General features: G+C 41.3%; 1 protein-coding gene across 1 annotated transcript in view; it reads right to left on the reverse strand.

Moving 5' to 3' along the window:
- Nucleotides 1-18,701, reverse strand: part of CFAP92 (cilia and flagella associated protein 92 (putative)) — a 186,505-nt gene that overhangs the window by 9,336 nt on the left and 158,468 nt on the right. The gene's annotated exons all lie outside the window — the stretch shown is intronic.

Consider the following 18,701-nt stretch of genomic DNA (forward strand, 5'->3'; position numbering starts at 1 on the left):
CACTCCTACCCCCATCAAAGCAAATTCACCACTCCCTTAAAGGGGTTGTTTCAAGATTGGAAGTTACTCCCCATCCATGGGATAGGAGATAACTACCTGATTGCTGAGATTCCGAACACTGGGACCCCACAATCGTGAAAAATTATTCTCTGGGTCTCAGCAATTGAGAAGTTATCCCCTAATCGATGGAAAGGGGATAACTTCTACATTTTAGGTAACCCCTTTAAATAGGTTGGACAATATTAATTTTAAATTGCCTCTATAGAATTTAAGATATAGAAAATGATAAATCCACCAATCATAGGCGGATTATAATGAGGGCAATCTGGGCTACCGAACCCCAGATTGCCCTCATTATAATCCGCCTATGATTGGCTCCGGGGGGACCCATGAATTGCTCCCATTATAATGCACAATCCCATGTTTGTTTGTTTTTCTGTCACCGCCGCGCTGGCCGCAGGTTCAAATTGTCACCACTTCGGACCCGTTCTGCCACATGACGTCAGGCAGGGAAGGACCCAGCATACACAGCGCGGGTGCGTCACTTGATCATTTTAAATGAGCCACTCACAGACATACTGCATCACGCAGCCGCTCCCATCTGGCCGTCGGGGCTGCATATTCACCAGCGCAGTTTTAATGATGCTGGGACTGCCCTGCCACATGACGTCAGGTAGGGCAGGACCCAGCATACACAGCGCGGGTCTATTTAAAATCTTAAATGACTCACACGCGCGGCGCCTGTATCATTCTGCTCTGCCGAAGAGGAGCCAGCTCCCACCTCAAGCGCCCAGAGTTTAGCCTGCTGCCTGGTCTCCTGACTGAGTCCCTCAGCCCTCCTGCTGAGCCCTGCTCTCAACAGTGTGTATTCTGTCATAAAAAGTATGCTATGTGTATATCAATAAAATTACATTGGTCCCCTGCCATTTCATACAAAGTGCTGCTGGCAGCCTACTAGTTCCACTGCCACAGACAAACATGATCTTATATCATCATGTCTGTCTGTGGCAGTGAAACTGGTAGGCAGCCAGCAGCACTTTGTATGAAACGGCAGGGGACCAGTGAGATTTGTAAAATTTGTATATAATATGGGGGATGGGAGTGGACTGAAACTACAAGAAGACAAATACCCCAGCACACTATGTGCCCCCCCCCCATCTTATAAATTTTGCATGCATCATGTATTTGTATAAATATATGATGCAAGCAAAATTTCCAAGGTGGAGGGGCACAGTGTCCCGGGGCATTTGCACCATGTAGTTTCAGACCACTCCCATCCTTGCCTTAGATACAGAGTGCCACTGCATATTCTGCTTGTACGTGCCCACGATCAGGAATAATAGTGTTTTGGACTCAGCGTATTTTCGCTGCATCCAAAATGCTGCGTTCAAATTACTGCACTTGTTTAGGTACATGCAGATTTACCACATCTAATGACATTCAATTGATCAAAATACAGCGGAGATGCTAGTCTCCACTACAGAAATTAACATGCTGTGGCTAGTAAACCTGCACTACGGGTGAGATTACGCAGCGTCAAATAGAAGCACAGTGGGCATGGGATTTCTATAAATCCATCCACTGTGCTTGCAATGTAGAATGCAGCGCAGGTGAGCTGTGTCCGAAAGGCTGATATTCCTGATCGTGGGCACACAGTCTTATACTACTGTCACTATTTTAAGGTCTTGAGTCACAGAGTGATGGCAGACTAATGTTAGGAACCAGACAAACCCTTTAAAGAGAGCCTGTCTAGTAAAATAAACACTATTAACCTGCGGGTATGGGGTTAATCTGCAGATTAATAGCATTCTGAAGCCGCGTGGCCACCGCACTTAAGAGTCCCACTGCCAGGAGGAAATAAACTTTAATCATCCCGGTAGCGTCAGGCTTTCAGTCATAGCGATGCTGCTGGGCGGCTTCAGTAACCGCTCAGTGCACAGTGAGCGGTGGCTGTAACTGCACTGACTGTCGGCTCTAAAAGTGAGCAGGCTGTCAGTGCCGGGGCGCGGTTACAGCCAGGATCTGTCTCTCGAAGTAGTGGATAGAGCTGAGCTTCACAGGCTGCTGTTAACTCCTTAAAGGGGTTTTCTACTAATCGGACAACTCCATCTCAATCAATATGTTTCCCCCTTGTAAAATACCAACACTTCTACTCACCGCTGGTGCTGTACCAATGGTATTGCTAGTATGGCACCAGTAGTGAGTATAAGTGTTATTTTACAAGGGCAAACCATATGGATTAAGATAGAGTTGTCAGAGAAGTGGAAAACCCCTTAAAAGGGAACCTGTCATGTTGGATAACGCTACTAACCTGAAGATGTAGAGTTAATCTGCAGGGTAATAGTGTTAGAAAGGTGCCCGACAGCTGCACTGAAAGTGCAGCTCATGGGGGAAAAAAATGGACTTTATTCATCCCAGTTAGCATATTGCCTGGGCTTGTGAGCTGTTATCCTCATTGCAATGTGGCTTATGGTCTCCTTTTCTTGTCCTGATTGAAGGAATTCCCTTGTAGTACTATGCACTGTATATATACAGAATAATACAGATACAGAGTATTGCACCCAGTATACCGTACAGGAGAAGTGCTTGTGTGCACAGTATATATACAGAATAATACAGATACCGAGTATTGGACCCAGTACACAGGACAGGAGAAGTGGTTGTGTGCACAGTATATATACAGAATAATACAGATACCGAGTATTGCACCCAGTACGCAGGACAGGAGAAGTGGTTGTGTGCACAGTATATATACAGAATAATACAGATACCGAGTATTGCACCCAGTATACAAGACAGTAGAAGTCATACTGTGCTATGTATAAATACAGAATAATACAGATACTGAGAAATACACCCAGCATACAGGACAGGAGAAGTGGAACTGTGCTATGTATAAATACAGACTAATACAGATATTGAGAAATACACCCAGTATACTGGACAGGAGAAGTGGTACTGTGCAGTGTATATACAGAGTAATACAGATACTGGGAATTATACCCAGTATACAAGACAGGAGAAGTGGTACTGTGCAGCGTACATATACAGAATAATACAGCTACTGAGAATTACACCCGGTATACAGGACAGAAGAAGTCATACTGTGCTATGTATAAATACAGAATAATACAGATACTGAGAAATACACCCAGTATACCAGACAGGAGAAGTGGTAGTGTGCACAGTATATGTACAGAATAATACAGATACCGAGTATTGCACCCAGTATACAGGATAGGAGAAGTGGTAGTGTGCGCAGTATATATACAGAATAATACAGATACCCAGTATTGCACCCAGTATACAGGACAGGAGAAGTGGTAGTGTGCGCAGTATATATACAGAATAATACAGATACCGAGTATTACACACAGTATACCAGACAGGAGAAGTGGTAGTGTGTGCAGTATATATACAGAATAATACAGATACTGAGAATTACACCCAGTATACAGGATAGGAGAAGTGGTAGTGTGCGCAGTATATATACAGAATAATACAGATACCGAGTATTGCACACAGTATACCAGACAGGAGAAGTGGTAGTGTGCGCAGTATATATACAGAATAATACAGATACCGAGTATTGCACCCAGTATACAGGATAGGAGAAGTGGTAGTGTGTGCAGTATATATACAGAATAATACAGATACCGAGTATTGCACCCAGTATACCAGACAGGAGAAGTGGTAGTGTGCACAGTATATATACAGAATAATACAGATACCGAGTATTGCACCCAGTATACAGGATAGGAGAAGTGGTAGTGTGCACAGCATATATACAGAATAATACAGATACCGAGTATTGCACCCAGTATACAGGATAGGAGAAGTGGTAGTGTGCACAGTATATATACAGAATAATACAGATACCGAGTATTGCACCCAGTATACAGGATAGGAGAAGTGGTAGTGTGCACAGCATATATACAGAATAATACAGATACCGAGTATTGCACACAGTATACCAGACAGGAGAAGTGGTAGTGTGCGCAGTATATATACAGAATAATACAGGTACCGAGTATTGCACCCAGTATACAGGATAGGAGAAGTGGTAGTGTGTGCAGTATATATACAGAATAATACAGATACCGAGTATTGCACCCAGTATACCAGACAGGAGAAGTGGTAGTGTGCACAGTATATAAACAGAATAATACAGATACTGAGAATTACACCCAGTATACCAGACAGGAGAAGTGGTAGTGTGCACAGTATATAAACAGAATAATACAGATACTGAGAATTACACCCAGTATACAGGATAGGAGAAGTGGTAGTGTGCACAGTATATATACAGAATAATACAGATACCGAGTATTGCACCCATTATACCAGACAGGAGAAGTGGTAGTGTGCACAGTATATATACAGAATAATACAGATACCGAGTATTGCACCCAGTATACCAGACAGAAGAAGTGGTAGTGTGCACAGTATATATACAGAATAATACAGACACCGAGTATTGCACCCATTATACCAGACAGGAGAAGTGGTAGTGTGCACAGTATATATACAGAATAATACAGATACCGAGTATTGCACCCAGTATACCAGACAGGAGAAGTGGTAGTGTGTGCAGTATATATACAGAATAATACAGATACCGAGTATTGCACCCAGTATACCAGACAGGAGAAGTGGTAGTGTGCACAGTATATATACAGATACCGAGTATTGCACCCAGTATACCAGACAGAAGAAGTGGTAGTGTGCACAGTATATATACAGAATAATACAGATACCGAGTATTACACCCAGTATACCAGACAGGAGAAGTGGTAGTGTGCGCAGTATATATACAGAATAATACAGATACCGAGTATTGCACACAGTATACCAGACAGGAGAAGTGGTAGTGTGCGCAGTATATATACAGAATAATACAGATACCAAGTATTGCACCCAGTATACAGGATAGGAGAAGTGGTAGTGTGTGCAGTATATATACAGAATAATACAGATACCGAGTATTGCACCCAGTATACCAGACAGGAGAAGTGGTAGTGTGCACAGTATATAAACAGAATAATACAGATACTGAGAATTACACCCAGTATACCAGACAGGAGAAGTGGTAGTGTGCACAGTATATAAACAGAATAATACAGATACTGAGAATTACACCCAGTATACAGGATAGGAGAAGTGGTAGTGTGCACAGTATATATACAGAATAATACAGATACCGAGTATTGCACCCATTATACCAGACAGGAGAAGTGGTAGTGTGCACAGTATATATACAGAATAATACAGATACCGAGTATTGCACCCAGTATACCAGACAGAAGAAGTGGTAGTGTGCACAGTATATATACAGAATAATACAGATACCGAGTATTGCACCCAGTATACCAGACAGGAGAAGTGGTAGTGTGTGCAGTATATATACAGAATAATACAGATACCGAGTATTGCACCCAGTATACCAGACAGGAGAAGTGGTAGTGTGCACAGTATATATACAGAATAATACAGATACCGAGTATTGCACACAGTATACCAGACAGGAGAAGTGGTAGTGTGCGCAGTATATATACAGAATAATACAGATACCGAGTATTGCACCCAGTATACAGGATAGGAGAAGTGGTAGTGTGTGCAGTATATATACAGAATAATACAGATACCGAGTATTGCACCCAGTATACCAGACAGGAGAAGTGGTAGTGTGCACAGTATATAAACAGAATAATACAGATACTGAGAATTACACCCAGTATACCAGACAGGAGAAGTGGTAGTGTGCACAGTATATAAACAGAATAATACAGATACTGAGAATTACACCCAGTATACAGGATAGGAGAAGTGGTAGTGTGCACAGTATATATACAGAATAATACAGATACCGAGTATTGCACCCATTATACCAGACAGGAGAAGTGGTAGTGTGCACAGTATATATACAGAATAATACAGATACCGAGTATTGCACCCAGTATACCAGACAGAAGAAGTGGTAGTGTGCACAGTATATATACAGAATAATACAGATACCGAGTATTGCACCCAGTATACCAGACAGGAGAAGTGGTAGTGTGTGCAGTATATATACAGAATAATACAGATACCTAGTATTGCACCCAGTATACCAGACAGGAGAAGTGGTAGTGTGCACAGTATATATACAGAATAATACAGATACCGAGTATTGCACCCAGTATACCAGACAGAAGAAGTGGTAGTGTGCACAGTATATATACAGAATAATACAGATACCGAGTATTGCACCCAGTATACCAGACAGGAGAAGTGGTAGTGTGTGCAGTATATATACAGAATAATACAGATACCGAGTATTGCACCCAGTATACAGGATAGGAGAAGTGGTAGTGTGCACAGCATATATACAGAATAATACAGATACCGAGTATTGCACCCAGTATACAGGATAGGAGAAGTGGTAGTGTGCACAGTATATATACAGAATAATACAGATACCGAGTATTGCACCCAGTATACAGGATAGGAGAAGTGGTAGTGTGCACAGCATATATACAGAATAATACAGATACCGAGTATTGCACACAGTATACCAGACAGGAGAAGTGGTAGTGTGCGCAGTATATATACAGAATAATACAGATACTGAGAATTACACCCAGTATACCAGACAGGAGAAGTGGTAGTGTGCACAGTATATAAACAGAATAATACAGATACTGAGAATTACACCCAGTATACAGGATAGGAGAAGTGGTAGTGTGCACAGTATATATACAGAATAATACAGATACCGAGTATTGCACCCATTATACCAGACAGGAGAAGTGGTAGTGTGCACAGTATATATACAGAATAATACAGATACCGAGTATTGCACCCAGTATACCAGACAGAAGAAGTGGTAGTGTGCACAGTATATATACAGAATAATACAGACACCGAGTATTGCACCCATTATACCAGACAGGAGAAGTGGTAGTGTGCACAGTATATATACAGAATAATACAGATACCGAGTATTGCACCCAGTATACCAGACAGGAGAAGTGGTAGTGTGTGCAGTATATATACAGAATAATACAGATACCGAGTATTGCACCCAGTATACCAGACAGGAGAAGTGGTAGTGTGCACAGTATATATACAGATACCGAGTATTGCACCCAGTATACCAGACAGAAGAAGTGGTAGTGTGCACAGTATATATACAGAATAATACAGATACCGAGTATTACACCCAGTATACCAGACAGGAGAAGTGGTAGTGTGCGCAGTATATATACAGAATAATACAGATACCGAGTATTGCACACAGTATACCAGACAGGAGAAGTGGTAGTGTGCGCAGTATATATACAGAATAATACAGATACCGAGTATTGCACCCAGTATACAGGATAGGAGAAGTGGTAGTGTGTGCAGTATATATACAGAATAATACAGATACCGAGTATTGCACCCAGTATACCAGACAGGAGAAGTGGTAGTGTGCACAGTATATAAACAGAATAATACAGATACTGAGAATTACACCCAGTATACCAGACAGGAGAAGTGGTAGTGTGCACAGTATATAAACAGAATAATACAGATACTGAGAATTACACCCAGTATACAGGATAGGAGAAGTGGTAGTGTGCACAGTATATATACAGAATAATACAGATACCGAGTATTGCACCCATTATACCAGACAGGAGAAGTGGTAGTGTGCACAGTATATATACAGAATAATACAGATACCGAGTATTGCACCCAGTATACCAGACAGAAGAAGTGGTAGTGTGCACAGTATATATACAGAATAATACAGATACCGAGTATTGCACCCAGTATACCAGACAGGAGAAGTGGTAGTGTGTGCAGTATATATACAGAATAATACAGATACCGAGTATTGCACCCAGTATACCAGACAGGAGAAGTGGTAGTGTGCACAGTATATATACAGAATAATACAGATACCGAGTATTGCACACAGTATACCAGACAGGAGAAGTGGTAGTGTGCGCAGTATATATACAGAATAATACAGATACCGAGTATTGCACCCAGTATACAGGATAGGAGAAGTGGTAGTGTGTGCAGTATATATACAGAATAATACAGATACCGAGTATTGCACCCAGTATACCAGACAGGAGAAGTGGTAGTGTGCACAGTATATAAACAGAATAATACAGATACTGAGAATTACACCCAGTATACCAGACAGGAGAAGTGGTAGTGTGCACAGTATATAAACAGAATAATACAGATACTGAGAATTACACCCAGTATACAGGATAGGAGAAGTGGTAGTGTGCACAGTATATATACAGAATAATACAGATACCGAGTATTGCACCCATTATACCAGACAGGAGAAGTGGTAGTGTGCACAGTATATATACAGAATAATACAGATACCGAGTATTGCACCCAGTATACCAGACAGAAGAAGTGGTAGTGTGCACAGTATATATACAGAATAATACAGATACCGAGTATTGCACCCAGTATACCAGACAGGAGAAGTGGTAGTGTGTGCAGTATATATACAGAATAATACAGATACCTAGTATTGCACCCAGTATACCAGACAGGAGAAGTGGTAGTGTGCACAGTATATATACAGAATAATACAGATACCGAGTATTGCACCCAGTATACCAGACAGAAGAAGTGGTAGTGTGCACAGTATATATACAGAATAATACAGATACCGAGTATTGCACCCAGTATACCAGACAGGAGAAGTGGTAGTGTGTGCAGTATATATACAGAATAATACAGATACCGAGTATTGCACCCAGTATACCAGACAGGAGAAGTGGTAGTGTGCACAGTATATATACAGAATAATACAGATACCGAGTATTGCACCCAGTATACCAGACAGGAGAAGTGGTAGTGTGCACAGTATATATACAGAATAATACAGATACCGAGTATTGCACCCAGTATACCAGACAGAAGAAGTGGTAGTGTGCACAGTATATATACAGAATAATACAGATACCGAGTATTGCACCCAGTATACCAGACAGGAGAAGTGGTAGTGTGTGCAGTATATATACAGAATAATACAGATACCGAGTATTGCACCCAGTATACCAGACAGGAGAAGTGGTAGTGTGCACAGTATATATACAGAATAATACAGATACCGAGTATTGCACCCAGTATACCAGACAGGAGAAGTGGTAGTGTGCTGTGTATATATACAGAATAATTCAGATACCGTGTATTATACCCAGTATACAGGACGGGAGATGTGGTACTGTGCAGAGTTTACACACACACATATACTGATATAATGAGACATGCATGCATCATACATTGCTCCACACTATAAATGTGTAAACGATACTATATTATATACTGTGGAGCTGTGTACACAGTATTTAGTGTGGGGCTGTGCCGGCGCATATAATACAGTGGGTACGGAAAGTATTCAGACCTCTTTACATTTTTCACTCTTTGTTTCATTGCAGCCGTTTGGTAAATTATTAAAAGTTCATTTTTTTCTCATTAAAGTACACTCTGCACCCCATATTGACTGAAAAAAAACCCAGAAATGTAGAAATGTTTGCAAATGTATTAAAAAAGAAAAACTGAAATATCACATGGTCACCCTTTGGAGCTAGTACAGCCATGAGTCTTCTTGGGAATGATGCAACAAGTTTTTCACACCTGGTTTTGGGTATCCTCTGCCATTCTCCCTTGCAGATCCTCTCCAGTTCAGTCAGGTTCAATGGTGAACGTTGGTGGACAGCCATTTTCAGGTCTCTCCAGACATGCTCAATTGGGTTTAGGTCAGGGCTCTGGCTGTGCCAGTCAAGAATGGTCACAGAGTTGTTCTGAAGCCACTCCTTTGTTATTTTAACTGTGTGCTTAGGGTCATTGTCTTGTTAGAAGGTGAACCTTCGGCCAAGTCTGAGGTCCAGAGCACTCTGGAAGAGGTTTTCATCCAGGATATCTCTGTACTTGGCCACATTCAGGTTTCCTTCAATTGCAACCAGTTGTCCTGTCTCTGCAGCTGAAAAACACCCCCATAGTATGATGCTGCCATCACCATGTTTCACTGTTGGGATTGTATTGGGCAGGTGATGAGCAGTGCCTGGTTTTCTCCACACATACCGCTTAGAATTATCGCCAAAAAGTTCTATCTTCGTCTCATCAGACCAGAGAATATTATTTCTCATAGTCTGGGAGTCCTTCATGTGTTTTTGAGCAAACTCTATGCGGGCTTTCATATGTCTTGCATTGAGGAGAGGCTTCCGTTGGGCCACTCTGCCATAAAGTCGGGCTGGTGGAGGGCTGCAGTGATAATTGACTTTGTGGAACTTTCTCCCATCTCCCTACTGCATCTCTGGAGCTCAGCCACAGTGATCTTGGGGTTCTTCTTTACCTCTCTCACCAAGGCTCTTCTCCCACGATTGCTCAGTTGGCTGGACGGCCAGGTCTAGGAAGACTTCTGGTGGTCCCAAACTTCTTTCATTTAAGGATTATGGAGGCCACTGTGCTCTTAGGAACCTTGAATAATGCAGAAATTCTTTTATAACCTTGGCCAGATCTGTGCCTTGCCACAATTCTGTCTCTGAGCTCCTTGGGCAGTTCCTTTGAGCTCATGATTCTCATTTGGTCTGACATGCACTGTGAGCTGTGAGGTCTTATATAGATAGGGGTGTGCCTTTCCAAATCAAGTCCTATCAGTTTAATTAAACACAGCTGGACTCCAATCAAGGAGTAGAACCATCTCAAGGAGGATCACAAGGAAATGGACAGCATGTGACTTAAATATGAGTATCTGAGCAAAGGGTCTGAATACTTATGACCATGTGATATTTCAGCTTTTCATTTTTAATAAATTTGCAAAAATTTCTACATTTCTGTTTTTTTTCAGTCAAGATGGGGTGCAGAGTGTACTTTAATGAGAAAAAAATGAACTTTTTAGAACTTACCAAATGGCTGCAATGAAACAAAGAGTGAAAAATGTAAAGGGGTTTGAATACTTTCCGTACCCACTGTATATACTGGGGAGTCCATACTATATATTATTTAGTATTTACACAGCTCCACACTATATACTGTGTTATAGAATATATTGTGGAGTTGTCTGTATGATATATATATTGTGTGAAGATGTGCCTCCGCACTATAGATTTTATTATGTTACATACAACAAACAGAATACACTGCACTAGCTGAATATTCATCACATAGGATACACAGAGACTGCTGTATTTACATTACATAGGATACACAGAGACTGCTGTATATGCATCACATGGGAGACACTGAAACTGTTGTATATGCACCACATAGGATACACTACGACTACTGTATACATCACACAGGATACACTGGGACAGCTGTATTCAACATATGGGATACACTGAGCCCCTACTGTATAAATTACATAAGACACACTGGGACAGCTGTATTCATCACATTGGATAGTTTGAGACGGCTGTATATATCACTTAGGTGACATTGAGACTGCTGTATATAACACATCTGTGACACTACGAATCTGCTGTATATCCATCACATGGGAGATACCAAGACTGGTGTACATAACATACATCACATAGGATACACTGAGTCAGCTGTATTCATCATATAGAAGACATGGAGACCGCGGTATTTATAACATAAGAGACACCGACTGCTGCATTCATCATATAGGAAACATAGACCTCTGAATACACATCAATCACATAGGATACACTGCAACTGCTGTATTTATCACATAGGATATACTGCAACTGCTGTATTTATCACACAGGAGACACCGAGACTGCTGTAATCATCACATAGGATATACTGAGACTGCTGTATACATCACATAGGATACACTGCAAGTGCTGTATACATCATATAGACAATGTGACGGCTGTATTGATCACATAGGAGACACTTATTAGATGAGTATACATCACACATAGGATACACTGACACTGCTGTATCTATCTATCTATCTATCATATAGGAGACACTGGGACTGCTGTATACATCATATAGGAGACACTAGGACTGCTGTATTTATCATATACACAAGTTGTCAAAATTGTTGGTACCCCTCATTTAATGAAAGAAAAACCCACAATGGTCACAGAAATAACTTGAATCTGACAAAAGTAATAATAAATAAAAAAATCTATGAAAATGAACAAATGAAAGTCAGACATTGCTTTTCAACCCTGCTTCCACAGAATTTAAAAAAAAAATTAAACTCATAAAATAGGCCTGGACAGAAATGATGGTACCCTGAAAATAATGTGACAAAAGGGACTTGTTAAATCAAGTTGTGTCCACTAATTAGCATCACAGGTGTCTACAATTTTGTAATCAGTCAGTGGGCCTGTATATAGGGCTACAGATACTCACTGTGCTGTTTGGTGACATTGTGTGTACCACACTCAACATGGACCAGAGGAAGCAAAGGAAAGAGTTGTCTCAGGAGATTAGAAAGAAAATTATAGACAAGCATGTTAAAGGTAAAGGTTACAAGACCATCTCCAAGCAGCTTGATGTTCCTGTGACTACAGTTGCACATATTATTCAGAAATTTAAGATCCATGGGACTGTAGCCAACCACCATTGACGTGGCCACAGGAGGAAAATTGATGACAAATAAAAGAGATAGAGAATACGAATGGTAATAAAAGAGCCCATCATAACTTCTAAAGAGATTAAAGATGAACTTCAAGCTCAAGGAACATCAGTGTCAGATCGCACCAATCGTCATTGTTTGATCCAAAGTGGACTTCATGGGAGACGACCAAGGAGAACACCATTGTTGAAAAAAAACATAAAAAAGCCAGACTGGAATTTGCCAAACTACATGTTGACAAGCCACAAAGCTTCTGGGAGAATGTCCTATGGACAGATGAGACAATGTGCAGGATACAATGAAATCTCAAGACTATCAAGGGATTCTAGAGAGAAATGTGCAGCCCAGTGTCAGAAAGCTTGGTCTCAGTCGCTGGTCATGGGTCTTGCAACAGGATAATGACCCAAAACACACAGCTAAAAACACCCAAGAATGGCTAAGAGGAAAACATTGGACTATTCTGAAGTGGCCTTCTATGAGCCCTGACCTAAATCCTATTGAGCATCTTTGGAAAGAGCTGAAACATGTCGTCTGGAAAAGGCAAGCATCAAACACAAGACAACTGGAGCAGTTTGCTCATGAGGAGTGGGCCAAAATACCAGTCGAGAGGTGCAGAAGTCTCATTGACAGTTACAGGAATCGTTTGATTGCAGTGATTGCCTCAAAAGGTTGTTCAACAAAATATTAAGCTAAGAAGAAAACCATCATTTCTGTCCAGGCCTATTTCATGAGTTCAATTTTTTTTTAAATTCTGTGGAAGCAGAAAAGCAATGACTGACTTTCAATTGTTCATTTTTATAGATTATAATTTATTATTACTTTTGTCAAATTCAAGTTATTTCTGTGACCATTGTCGGTTTTTCTTTCATTAAACGAGGGGTACCAACAATTTTGACCACATATCACATAAGAGACACAGACTGCTGAATAAACATTAAATAAGATACACTGTGACTGCTGTATTCATCATATAGAATACACAGACAGCTGAATATACAGGTGCATCTTACTAAATTAGAATATCAAAAAGTTAATTTATTTCAGTTCTTCAATACAAAAAGTGAAATTCATATTATAGAGTCATTACAAACAGAGTTATCTATTTCAAGTGTTTATTTCTGTTAATGTTGATGATTATGGCTTACAGCCAATGAAAACACAAAAAACATTATCTCAGTAAATTAGAATACTTTATAACAACAGCTTGGATAATGTAATGTTTTTAAATTCTGAAATGTTAGCCTACTGAAATGTATGTTCAGTAAATGCACTCAATACTTGGTCGGGGCTCCTTTTGCATCAATTACTGCATCAATGCGGCGTGGCATGGAGGCGATCAGCCTGTGGCACTGCTGAGGTGTTATGGAAGCCCAGGTTGCTTTGATAGCAGCCTTCAGCTCGTCTGCATTGTTGGGTCTGGTGTCTCTCATCTTCCTCTTGACAATACCCCATACCTCAGGCGAGTTTGCTGGCCAATCAAGCACAGTGATACTGTTGTTTTTAAACCAGGTATTGGTACTTTTGGCAGTGTGGACAGGTGCCAAGTCCTGCTGAAGAATGAAATTTCCATCTCCAAAAAGCTTGTCGGCAGAGGGAAGCATGAAGTGCTCTAAAATGTCCTGGTAGACGACTGCGCTGACTTTGATGTTGATAAATCACAGTGGACCTACACCAGCAGATGACATGGCTCCCCAAACCATCACTGATTGTGGAAACTTCACACTAGACCTCCAGCAGCTTGGATTGTGGCCTCTCCACTCTTCCTCCAGACTCTGGGACCTTGATTTCCAAATGAAAATTGGAACTCTGGGACCTTGTGGAGTGTGCCAATGACTGCTTTCTGGACATCTGTCAAGTCAGTTTCTTCCCCATGATTGTGGAGCCTACTGAAACAGACTAAGGGACCTTTTTAAACGCTTAGGAAGCCTTTGCAGGTGTTTTTTGTTAATTATTTTAATTTACTGAGATAATGGCTTTTGTGTTTTCATTGGATGTAAGCCATAACCATCAACATTAACAGAAATAAACACTTGAAATAGATCACGCTGTTTGTAATGACTCTATATAATATATGAGTTTCACTTTTTGTATTGAAGAACTGAAATAAATTAACTTTTTAAGGATATTCTAATTTAGTGAGATGCACCTGTACATCAGATAGGATACACTGGGACTGTTGCATGCATCAAATAAGTTACTCAGACTTCTGTATTCATCACATAGGAGACACTGTGACTATTGTATATAAATCTCATAGGATACACAGACTTCTGTATTTATCACATAGGATACACCGAGACTGCTGTGTAAACAACACATAGGAGACACTTACAGTATATAAATCATATAAAGATTACAGTATATAAATTACACAGTCAGTTATACTCAACCGCAGCCACCACTACTTCTTTGGTGGAGCTCTAAGAAAACGGTTTGGAGAAGCCCACAGAGAGCCAGCTCAACAGTGATTGGTGAGATCTGTCTCCTTCCTCCTTCTCTTCAGTTCATGTTTGTACTGCACAAGTAAAAAGGCAGTACAAATTGCAGGAAAATCTAAAAAATTCTGGAAAATGTTTTTTTTTCTTTATTCTGCTGGCCACTATGGACAGCAGAAAAAACATCTGGGGCTGGAAAAGAGCAACAGTGGAAGTCCCATCATGTGTTCAAGAAACACGGTCCACTGTGAAACTGACCAGAATCTATTTGGGCAGATAGAAAGTTCGGGCCTGGTCTGAGTACATGTCTGAGAAGCAAAAAGGGAAAGTCTCTTATACAAACTGTTTGAATATAGTGTGCAGATAAGGCTGAGCAGCAGCTAAAAGTAGCTTCTAAAGGATCATGTACTGAGTAGGGTTGAGCGAGTATGTTCTGTCCGAGTATGCTCGGGCCGAGCTCCGAGTATTTATAGCTGCTTGGTGATATGGTTGAATCGCTCCCATGTGCATGATTTGCAACTGTTTGACAGTTTTATTACATGTGAGGAATGTGTAAGAAATAGACATTCCTCACATGTAATAAAACTGTCAAACAGTTGCAAATCATACACACGGGAGCGATTCAACCATATCACCGAGCAGCTGTAAATACTCGGAGCTCGGCCCGAGTGAAAGAACATTAGAGAAATCAAAATCAAATCAATATTTGGCTTTGCCTTCAAAATATCAAAAAAGCATAAATTCTTCTAGATACATTTGCACAGTTTTTGAGAGAACTGGGCAGGAAGGTTGCTGAAAACATCTTGGAGAACTAACCACAGATCTGTGGATGTCGCTTGCACAAATCCTTCTGTCTCTTCATGCATCCCGGACAGACTGAATGATGTTGAGATCAGGGCGCTGTGGGCTTTATCATCACTTCCAGGACTTCTTGTTCTTCTTTATGCTGAAGATAGTTCTTAATAATATTGGCTGTATATTTGGGGTCGTTGTCCTGCTGCAGAATAAATTTGTAGGCAGACACCACCCTGATTTTATTACATGATGAATAAGTATCTGCCTGTATTTCTCAGCATTGAGGACACCATTAATCCTGACTCAATTTGCTGAAATGCAGTCCAATACTTGCAAGGACCCTCCACTGTGCTTCACTGCTGCCTGCAGACACTCATTCTTGTTTCGCTTTCCAGATTATCATAAACAAAAAGTCTTCTGCTATACCAAAATATTTCGCTATTTGATTTTTCAGCCCAGAGAACCAGCTGCCATTTTTTTTGCATCCTAGTTCGTATGTTTTTGTGCAGAAATGAGTCACTTAGCATTGTTTCCATGTAGAAGATATAGATTTTGGCAGCAATCCTCCCATGAAGACCACTTCTGGCTAGACTTCTTTGAACAGTAGATGGATGAAGCTGTGTCCCACTAGGGGCTTCCAGTTCTGAGCTGATGGCTCTGCTGGTCAACATTTGATTTCAAAGTATGTATGATGTATCTTTCATTTGCTGCACTAATTTGCGTGGCCGACCACTGTGTCTATGGTCCTCAACTTTGCCCATTTTTAGGTGTCTTCTATGCTGGGAAATACAGGCAGATACTTATCCATCATACAATACCATCAGGGAGGCATCTGATTGGCTCCAAATGTATTCTGTAGCAGGACAAAGACCACAAACATACAGCTAATGTCATTAAGAACTATCCTCAGTGTAAAGAACAAGGAGACCTGTAAGTGATGGTATGGTGTCACGGGTGTGTTAGAGGTGACAGACAGTCGCCCAGCAGTTGGTTGCAGGAGATCTCTACGTTTGGCATTACAGACATCTTCTTAGAGGCTGGCTGTCTCTAGGTCCCAGCAGCTACCTCCCTCTGGCTAATTGGCTCCCTGGCCTGGGTGTATAAATACCTGGTGTGTCTGAGAGGGAGGTGCCGGCGATATCCATTACTACCTGTGAGGCTTTAGCGAGAGCAGTACTTTGTCCTCTCAGGAGCTTGAGGCCGTGTGCGCATTTGTTTGGAGTCGTCTAAAGCTAAGCAATTCCCCCATTTGTCTACCCTTGATGTCTATAGAGTTTAGTGGAGATTGACTAGTGCTCATCTCCTTCCTTCCCTAGCCTTAGCCATATGCCAGGGAAAGTCAGGAAAAGGCACGCGTGCAGCGATTGGTGAAGAGCCAATATAGGGACGGTAGTTGAGACAGGGTGACACTAGACCAGACTAGGAGGTCTCCACTCCCCCCTTTCCCTAGTGTCTTTCCCACACCTTGCATGACATTATCGCTGGCTGACCAAGTTTTGAATAGGAAAAAGAAACAAAATTGACATTTTTTTTTCTCTGTGTGTTTTTGGGCGTGAAACTTTTTTTTTCCTTTCTCCTTTGGTATGGGTTCAGTTGCAGAGCTTGCAGAGCTGCTGAGCAGGCTGTCTCTGGAGGTGAATAACCTTTGCGGTGAGGTACGGCAGCAGCATCAGAGGCTACAGGTCGCCAATATGGGGATCTCTGCAGGTATACCTGCCCAGCCTGAACCCAAGGTTGCCCTTCCGGAAAGGTTTTCTGGAGGTAGGGACAAGTTTTTTGTATTCAAGGAGGCCAGCAAATTGTATTTTAAACTTCGTCCCTATTCCTCCGGAAATGAGGAGCAACGGGTTGGAATTGTGATCTCTTTACTGCAGGGCGATCCTCAATCCTGGGCGTTTTCTTTACCATAGGACTCTGTTTGTCTCCAGTCTGTGGAGGGGTTTTTCGGGGCTCTGGCCCTTATCTATGATGACCCTGACCGAGTCGCCTTGGTTGAGTCTAGGCTATGTCGCCTTCAGCAGGGGAATAGGTCAGTGGAGACATACAGTAGAGACCAAACGTTTGGACACACCTTCTCATTTAAAGGCATCAAAACTATGAATTAACACACATGGAATTATATACTTAACAAAAAAGTGTGAAACAACTGAAAATGTGTTATATTCTAGGTTCTTCAAAGTAGCCACCTTTTGCTTTGATGACTGCTTTGCACACTCTTGGCATTCTCTTGATGAGCTTCAAGAGGTAGTCACCGGAAATGGTTTTCACTTCACAGGTGTGCCCTGTCGGGTTTAATAAGTGGGATTTCTTGCCTTATAAATGGGGTTGGGACCATCAGTTGTGTTGTGCAGAAGTCAGGTGGATACACAGCTGATAGTCCTACTGAATAGACTGTTAGAATTTGTATTATGGCAAGAAAAAAACAGCTAAGTAAAGAAAAACGAGTGGCCATCATTACTTTAAGAAACTAAGGTCAGTCAGTCCGAAAAATTGGGAAAACTTTGAAAGTGTCCCCAAGTGCAGTTGCAAAAACTATCAAGCGCTACAAAGAAACTGGCTCACATGAGGACCGCCCCAGGAAAAGAAGACCAAGAGTCACCTCTGCTTCTGAGGATAAGTTTATCCGAGTCACCAGCCACAGAAATCGCAGGTTAACAGCAGCTCAGATTAGAGACCAGGTCAATGCCACACAGAGATCTAGCAGCAGACACATCTCTACAACAACTGTTAAGAAAAGACTTTGTGCAGCAGGCCTTCATGGTAAAATAGCTGCTAGGAAACCACTGCTAAGGACAGGCAACAAGCAGAAGAGACTTGTTTGGGCTAAAGAACACAAGGAATGGACATTAGACCAGTGGAAATCAGTGCTTTGGTCTGATGAGTCCAAATTTGAGATCTTTGGTTCC

Source organism: Phyllobates terribilis, unplaced genomic scaffold (assembly GCF_046119375.1).
Source record: "Phyllobates terribilis strain yellow unplaced genomic scaffold, ASM4611937v1 Scaffold_8__6_contigs__length_399053987, whole genome shotgun sequence".
Classification (NCBI taxonomy): domain Eukaryota; kingdom Metazoa; phylum Chordata; class Amphibia; order Anura; family Dendrobatidae; genus Phyllobates; species Phyllobates terribilis.